Source organism: Heterocephalus glaber, unplaced genomic scaffold (genome assembly GCF_053883595.1).
Source record: "Heterocephalus glaber isolate CG9 unplaced genomic scaffold, H.glaber_assembly_v1.0 deba00001586, whole genome shotgun sequence".
In the NCBI taxonomy this organism is placed as follows: Eukaryota; Metazoa; Chordata; class Mammalia; order Rodentia; family Bathyergidae; genus Heterocephalus; species Heterocephalus glaber.
In genome coordinates this window covers 7,662,162-7,670,668 of record NW_028258364.1, presented here as the reverse complement: position 1 = coordinate 7,670,668, position 8,507 = coordinate 7,662,162, and the positions used below count along the sequence as shown (strand labels likewise).

At 35.4% G+C, this 8,507-nt stretch overlaps 1 pseudogene; it reads left to right on the top strand.

Moving 5' to 3' along the window:
• Positions 1 to 664: 664 nt before the first annotated feature.
• On the top strand, positions 665 to 7,353 carry LOC147823402 (zinc finger MYM-type protein 5 pseudogene; annotated as a pseudogene).
• The last annotated feature ends 1,154 nt before the right edge of the window (positions 7,354 to 8,507 follow it).

The window sequence follows — 8,507 nt, the reverse complement described above, 5'->3', positions numbered from 1 at the left end:
TGAGGAACTCAGGTCCTGAGAAGAAAGAGAAAGTCAGAAATGAAAGTAATGGGAGGCAAAAGTTTATTTACAAGGTCTTGAATGCAAGGAACAGCTGCCAAGCAACAAGACCAGCTAAAAGACAGGGTGAATTGGACCAAATTTCTCAACTGTCAACTCTTGTACTCATACATATAGGGGTAAGCTGGTTTCTAAAAATAACTTTTTCACTGATTGGTGTAATTTAAGTGAATTAAAGTCTTAGCCTTTGTTTCTAGGTTGAGGAAAGGTCAGGGAGCTAAAGTGGTACATAGTACATGCAATAATTTAATAAGTGCTGGCTTCCTCAAATACATAGCATCTGATAAGCTTGTGTAGATACACAACCAGCAACCACCCAGATCATGTCCTGTAGCATCCCTGCCTTTATCCCCTTCAAACTGGCCCTGTGTACTTGTGCCTTATACCCAGTGTTCTCTGTAAATTGAGGGATTCTTTAAGGGAAAAATCTGGTTAGAGCTTGACCTCAACTCTTTTGAATTGTTGTAGACTGTCTTAGCTACTTTCTTTGATACTGGGACAAAATATCCAACACCCACAACTTAAGAAATGAAAGGTTTATTTTGGCTCACAGTTTGTAGAGGTTTCAGTCCATAGTCAAGGCAAAGTATCATGGGAGTAGGGCATGGCAGAGCAGAAACAGCTTATGGCCCAGCAGCAGGAAGCAGACCAGAATCAAGGAGGAGGAAGAGAGATAGACCCTTCTGGGCCACAGCTCTGGTATGTTGGCTGCTAAGAGTTGGGAGCTGCACAGCTTAGTTGCATTCTCTTTGGGAGAATATCTAGGGAGGCTTGCATTTTTCCTTTGGGCAGACTGTCAATAACCAGTGAAAAGAGTCACAAAAATTGAGACAGTTCTACAATATAATTCATATATAATTGTCCCTATGTAATCCTCCCAAATATAGACTTTTCATATGAAAATATATTTATCCTTCTCTTTTCTGTTTTCCTCACTCTTTAATGGAACTTCCCAAATATAATGACCTTAAAATTGTGTGTATATTATTTCTATTCTAGGCTTAATTTCTAGGTATGCAAACACAAAAAAATGACTTACTTCAAATATTTGTGATCTTATATATTCATTCTTTTTTATTGTTGTTTTGTTTTTGTTTTTTTAAAACAGGGTCTCACAATGTAGTTCAGGCTGGCCTTGAGCTCACTATGTAATCTAGGCTGGCCTTGAACTCACAGCAATCCTCTTGCCTCAGCCTCCTGAGTGCTGGGATTAGAGGTGTGCACCTCCACACCTGGTTACATTCATTCATCTTTAAAAGAAAACTATTGAATATTATTCCAGAGAGATTTTATACTTAAAAAGCTCTCTAGCTGTTTTATAATGCTTCAAATTATCATAATCTTATTATATTTTTATCAAATAAAATTATGATATTTCCGAAAGAAAAGAATTGAGCCTTGGGACCCCAATATGCCAATATTTGGAGTGATTTCTATCTGATGAATACACAGTGAAAAGCCCTCTCTTATATTAATTTTCCCTATGCAAGAATTTTCTTGTGTGTAATTATAATATGTCTTGACATGTTTTGATTTTAGTTTAATATTTTTATTTGTATTTATTCTCTTGTGTGCTCATTGAGCATCTTGAATCTGTAAATTTACATCTTTCTCCAATCCTAAAAAGTGGAGTTTATTTAGATATTATTTATTGTTTTTCATTCTCTCTCCTCTCTTTTTTCTTGGACTCTAACAAAGTCTTGGGCTCTGACATGGTCTCTTAAAAGTCCACGAGAGTCTGTTCCTGTATTCTTCAACAGATAAAAAAGTGCAGAAAACCTCTGTGACAGATACAAGTACATACTGTGTAAAAGATCTGGTGGGCTTCTGTATGCTAATCAGCACATCTGTCTGTAGGTTTTATAGTTAATGTTTTATAGTTAATTTCTCTGTAGATAATATTCTATATTTTAAAAGGAAAATACTAGACTTTAGTAGAAACTGAACACTTAACTATAGCTACCCATATTCCTGTAATATTCCAGAGACTCAGCATGATAAGCTGGTGGTTTGATACATAAGAACATAAGGCTGGGCCAGGGATTTAGCTCAGTGGCACTGCACTTGCCTTGTAAGCACAAGGTCCCGAGTTCGATCCCCAGTACCAAAAAAAAAAAAAAAAGAACATAAGGCTAGTTGTGCCTGTGAGAGTATAAATGGTATTGATCTTGAGCAGGACTTGGAGCATGACTTGGAGCTCTAAATACGTTGTATGAGGAAATATGTTCCCCAAAATATTTATCATCATCTCTTCTCATCTTGGTTCCTTTTCTCTTTCAGTGTATAGGTATGGCTTCATGGTGAGTTACCTTGGATTAACTGCCTGTGAGAGAGAAAAAAATATTTAATCTTATTTTAGAGATAGTTCTACATAGCCATTCTGTTATCACCCAAAAGTAGATAAGCCCTGCACAACTGTCTGAAATGTGGCCATGAAAGAAGTAAAAGAAAATTTTCAATATGACAGAGTTTGAGTACTGTTCTGCATCTGCTGTTGGTTTTACCTGAAATGAAAGTGTGAGCAATAGGTACAGATCTTTCTTGGTTTAATGGCAATAGATAATATTTTCTCTGTGTGATTGGGACACAAAAAGAACACAGTTGGAGAATTGGTGACAAGGTATTCTGAGGAAGAAAACTATGAGTGGTCCTTTTCAAATGGGCAAAAAACATGAAGATATTTTTGCTCCATAAAGAATATGTTCCATAAGGGGTGAGCAGAATCTTACTTATGAGGTAAACAAAATAATCTATTCTCTGGATCTCTGTCTACCTCTTTCCTTAACACTCGTTGTTCTTTTTAACAGAATATAATGACAGCAGAACTGAAGGATATACCTGGGCTTGGTAGAGTAGAATTTAACTCAAAATGGACAAAAACCAAACAAACAAAAAAACAAAACAAAAAATGAAAACTACAGACATTTCCCAAGAAAGACCCACAAAAATCCCATAAAATGTCAGGTGGGTTAAAATCATTTCCATGATAAAGGAAAGAGTTTTGAGCCCTCACTAAAATAAACAATACTGTGTATATGAATTGCTTTTCTTCCTGGCAATGCCTTTTACAAAATTACTAATATTGGATTTATAGAATGTCTCATTTTTCATTATGATAATTTACAGAGGAACCATTACATATATCCAGATGTACTAATTAGCTTTCTCATTACTAGTACAAGATACCTGGCACTGCAGCAAGAGTGTTTTTATTTGGATTATGATTTCAATGGATTCAGTATATTGTCAGCTGGCTCCAAGACAAAAACATTATTGTGGAAGTGTGTGGTGGAGCATAGTTGCTTTGTTCATAGTGCTGGGAAGCAAAGCAGGGGAACAGCATTAAAGAGGAAGGGGCCAGGGAGCAGACAAAGTATCCATTATGACCTCCATGACCTACTCAGATTCACCCAGAATTGTGCTTTACTAATCCCCTCCCCTCAAACCAGTCATGTTGCCAATGCAGCTTAACTGTCATATCAGGGAACTCCTTTTAATGTAAAGTAAGTGAATTTTGGAAATGGGCTAATACTCCTATATGTCACAGGGTTATATTCCTAATCACCTGAAGGTGCTGGCCTACTAGATTAGTCTAATGACCTTTTGAAGGGATGTGTAGCTGTGCTGTGACTATTAATAGTTTGTTGTGTTGGGATAATATTCTCTGACAGGAAGAACAATAAATGGTTCCTTTGTTAAAAGGTAGAAATCATGGGCTCAGTAACAATGACAAAGCAAAGAGAGTTGTTTTACAATAACCCCTTAAGATTTTCTAACAAAACTTTTGCTTTTAGTGTCTGGACCTTTCAGCTTTGTGAGTTCACAAGTCTTAGTTTTTAAAGGACATTCACTATGAGACATAAATGGTTCAATTAAATTAGAGGTTGAAAGTATCATGTGACCGTTTTTGTTTTATCAGGTCACCAAAACAATAGCAAGGAAGGAAAGGTGCCTACTACATGAATTGATTCTCACCATCAAAGTGGAATTGGGTTGTTAGTACACCTAACTTCATTCCTGATGATAGAGAGGAATATGTCTGGAGTGCAAAGGACATTCTGAGGAACCTCCTGATCCATTAGTATCTTAAGACAAATATCAATAGAAAAATAAAACAACTTGATAAAGACAAGATTATTACTTCTTCAGGAATGAAGGTTGCTGTAGCAAGCAACAAATCATGAACAGATAAAAAACATACTTAGGGGAAGGGGGGATGGGGAAAAGAAAGAAGGGAAAGCAATAAATATGAGAAACGGAAAAAATGGAAACAAAATCTTTGTAAATACAGAGGGGTGGAGGGGTTGAAGGGAGGGCAGGGAAACGGAAAAATAAGAACCAAGATATATCATGTAAAGGTACAAATTCCCTTTAAATATCATCATATTATGTATCTAAAATGTACCAATAAACTTAATAATAATAAAAAGAACATGTTTAGGGAAAAAGGACTAAAAAGTATTAAATACCAGGTAGGACTAAATGCTCAATTGTAGAAAACACTTAGTAATTTTCTTTGATATAAATATATGTGAGCTGATGTCTATTACCCTACTATTTTACTTTTTAAAACATATTATTCTGCTGTCTAAATAAAATATGCTAAGGTAGTTTAGCTTATATCTCAATACTTGAGTTACAGGACACTGAAAAGGAATGAGACTGAGAAAGAAGAATAGTCATTACCCAAAGATCAATAAGGTAGGAATCTATATAGTCTTTTTGGGTTAAATTTTGCTTTTAAGGCTGAAAATAGCATAAAGGTAAATGGAAACATAATTTTGATAATTATTCTGTTTAGATATTGAACATGGTTGATTAATGACAATTAGAATGCCACATGGACAGAGCTAAATTATGCAATAAAAGTTAGGATTGGTCAAAAGCAAATCTTACATCAAAATTGGAATGTGGAAGGAAAGCAGTGACCATTATTCCCAGAAGGTTGTATCATCAGAAAAACAGATACCAAGGCCTCAATGAATTCTGCTGTTTTGCACTCAGTATTCAGCTTGTCTTCTTTCAATCTGTCCTCGTGAATGCAAGGATGTAAGGCTAACTAAGAGAAGCTTGACTGGGTCTTTTTCAGGAACAGTAGCACACTAAGGTAGCATTTGCCATAAATTCATCCCAGGATTTCCCATTTGCTTTACAAGTATGGTGCCTTCATGTGCATGGTATGTTGGGCTTGCTTGCAAACTCTCATTATTCCATTGCTCATTATGTAGGCAGTTGGGTTAGTAATTACTTTATATTATTAGAGAATATCAAATTTCAGACTTCCACTTCTGCAATACCTCCCATATTTGATCAAGTTATGCTTCCTATAATAAATTTCTGTTTATATTAGTCATAGTTGACCTACTTTCTGATTAATCCCTAATACATCAAGTGCCATTTAATTTGTAGTAAATTTTAATTTATTCAAATGTATTGCTTGTTTTTAAAAATTATTTCATTAGCATTTCAATTCATTTTATTTATTTTTAAATATATATATTTATTATCTGAAAATGATGTTTTATGAAACCATCAATATCCTGCAGTTGCCATCTAATGGATCATATAAAAGAATAGTATTATATACTCCCATTGTATCTGAAAAAGCCAATTGTCAAAGTGATATGGGAATAATACAATCCCTAACCTGTTAGATGTCAAATGTGGCAAGTTTGTGGTCTTGGAACATCAAAGAATGGAGTCTCAAACCCAAGCAGGAAGTTAGGAGAGTTTTATTAGAAATAAGGAGCAGACTCTCCTTTTGGCGTGGTAGAAGACTGCCAAGTCTGAGACCAAGACTGGAGTAAGACCTTTTAATCCTGTTAGAATGAATGTGGGAGGAGATGTATTTCAGAATGGAGGATTTACAACTCAGCATAATCCTGATTCTTGGATCCCCCAGTCAGCATCATTTCCCTGTAATCAGAAACAGCCAGGGGTGGATTCTCTATCACCAGTGGATTCACTTCCTAAACAGATTTTTCAGCCTTCTGCCTGACAGCAACTTACTAAACCAACTAAAATCACTTGTGCAAACTGCAAAAATCCTTCACAGAAGGGACAGACAGCTTATCAACAAAAAGGATCAGCTCATCTCTTTTGTTCTACCACCTGACTTTCTTCCTTCTCTCATAAATGTATTTGAAAGACACGAAATATAGTATGTAAAAAAGATGCACCTACAAAGAAGGCTACTGGTTGTTCCTCCAGTGGAATCAAGTAGATCCTTCCAAGAATTTGCTAGTACATCTTTGTCTCTCTGTGAAGACAATCATCATCTTAGAAAAGGAGTTTTTAATACATCACAATGTATAATCTATAATAAACTGACAGAGGTTTGCCATGAAGTCAGTATTAATAATGTAACTCACAAGCTGTACAGTAACCATTGCTTTGATAAGTACAGGTCGGCCAATGGTTTAAAAATGAACTGCTGTGAACAGTGTGGAGAATACATGCCTGATAAAAATATGGGAAATGGTATCCTGATTGGAGGTCAGCAGAAGATATTTTGCTGCCAAAATTGTATTAATGAATATAAACAGATGATGGAAATAAAATCACAAACATTATCAGCATGAAAAAAAGGGAAAAGGAGTGGTATAGGAGAAGAAAATGAAAGTAAACTATACGGATCATTAAATATACTTTTAGAAAAAATAGAGGGAGTACCAGAAAAAAAAAGAGAAGACTTTAGAACAAATTGCAACAGAATGTAGCCCGGATATGCCCCTGAACAAACAAAATATGAATTTGCCTTATTCTGTGTCACCCAAAGCTAATGAATTTCAGAAGCAACTGGAAGACAAAAAATCAGAATACTCCTTTATATTAGTTGTGCTTTCTGCGGATCCAGGTATGTGGCCTTGAATTTTGAATATTAAGCAATGGGACACACATGTTGAGAATGATCCATCTCAAGTAAGAGATTTTGACTTTCCAAAAGACAACACAGGAAGTTTTCAGAAACCTACTATGCACGAATTCTTCCACGTGGTAAAAAACCACTAGATCCTGGTTACTTTATTCTACTTCTAAAGATTCTGTGTTTTGCCTATATTGCAAACTCTTTGGGGAAGGAAAAAAATCAACTGAAAAATGAGAATGGATGCGGAGATTGGCAGCATGTATCACATAGTCTTAGTAAACATGAAGACAGTGAGATGCACCTCAACAAAAGCGTTGTTTTCAAAATTAAAATCCAATTTGAAAAAAAATAAAACTGATGAAGCTGCAGGACACAAACTATATGAAGATAAAATAAATGGCGGTGTCCTGCTGTTGTATACATAATGTGCCCAATTTGGTTTCTATCATTACTTAGAAAAGATCTGGGGGTTGGGGATTTAGCTCGGTGGTTCTGTCGCCATTCTTGCAAACACAAGGTCCCAAGTTCGATCCCCGGTACAAAAAAAAAAACAACTTGCACCTAGTAGGTACTCAACAGATATCTCCTGAAGAATAAAATTAAAAAAAAAAAAAGAAAAGATCTATACCATGAGTCAGTGTCATTCAGTCCTGAGCTGTAATGAACATAAAACAGTTCACTAGCAATAAGTATAATAGCAGATAAATAGTAAAGAGTGTTTCTGTTCCAAATTTAAAACTAATTGGATTCAATAGTCATTGCAAAATTTAGTAAAGGCAATTTTTAATATTCTTAATTTCTCAGTTCTCACCTTTTTACAACTGGCTATTGAGAACTGCTGTTTAACAGGTTTGATTAATATTCTGGTTACTATGAAACAAGTGCCGGGTGTGTTGGCGCACTCCTGTAATCCCAACACTCAGGAGGCTGAGGCAGGAGGATTACTACAAGTTCGAGAGCAGCCCAGGCTACACAGTGAGTTTAAATTTAGGCAAACCTAAACTGCACAGCAAGACTTTTTCTCAAAAACAACAAAAAAGAAAGCAGAGGTAGGAAAGACTTGCCTTTATTAAAACCAGTTAAATAATAAGATATTTATGTGAACATATTCTCAGCATTCTTAAAGACATTCAAATAATTTCAAGAACAAAATAGGGATCTAAAACTACAGCTTTTTCCTTTTAAAACAAATATTTGTGATTTACTCCTTTGAGCAAAACTTGGGAGTGGGGGCATGGTGATGGTGATAGTACTGGAGATTGAACCCAGGGTTTTTGCACTGAGCCACATCACTAGCCCTTCTCTTTCTGTGCTTTATTTATTTGGTTTTTAGAGGCAGGGTCGCTATAAGTCAGTAAATTGCTCAGATTAGGCTCCAACTTGCACTCCTCATGCTTCGGCCTTCCAAAGTTTTGAGATTAAAGGCATATACACCATGGCCCCTGGCTTGATCAAAACATTTCTATTTGACCAAAACAGCATTATTGTATTAAATAAAGGTGAATAATTTGCATTTTATTGATTTTATATTTTTGTTTTAATTTAATTTGTAAATGTCATAACTTTTATTATTGTATAA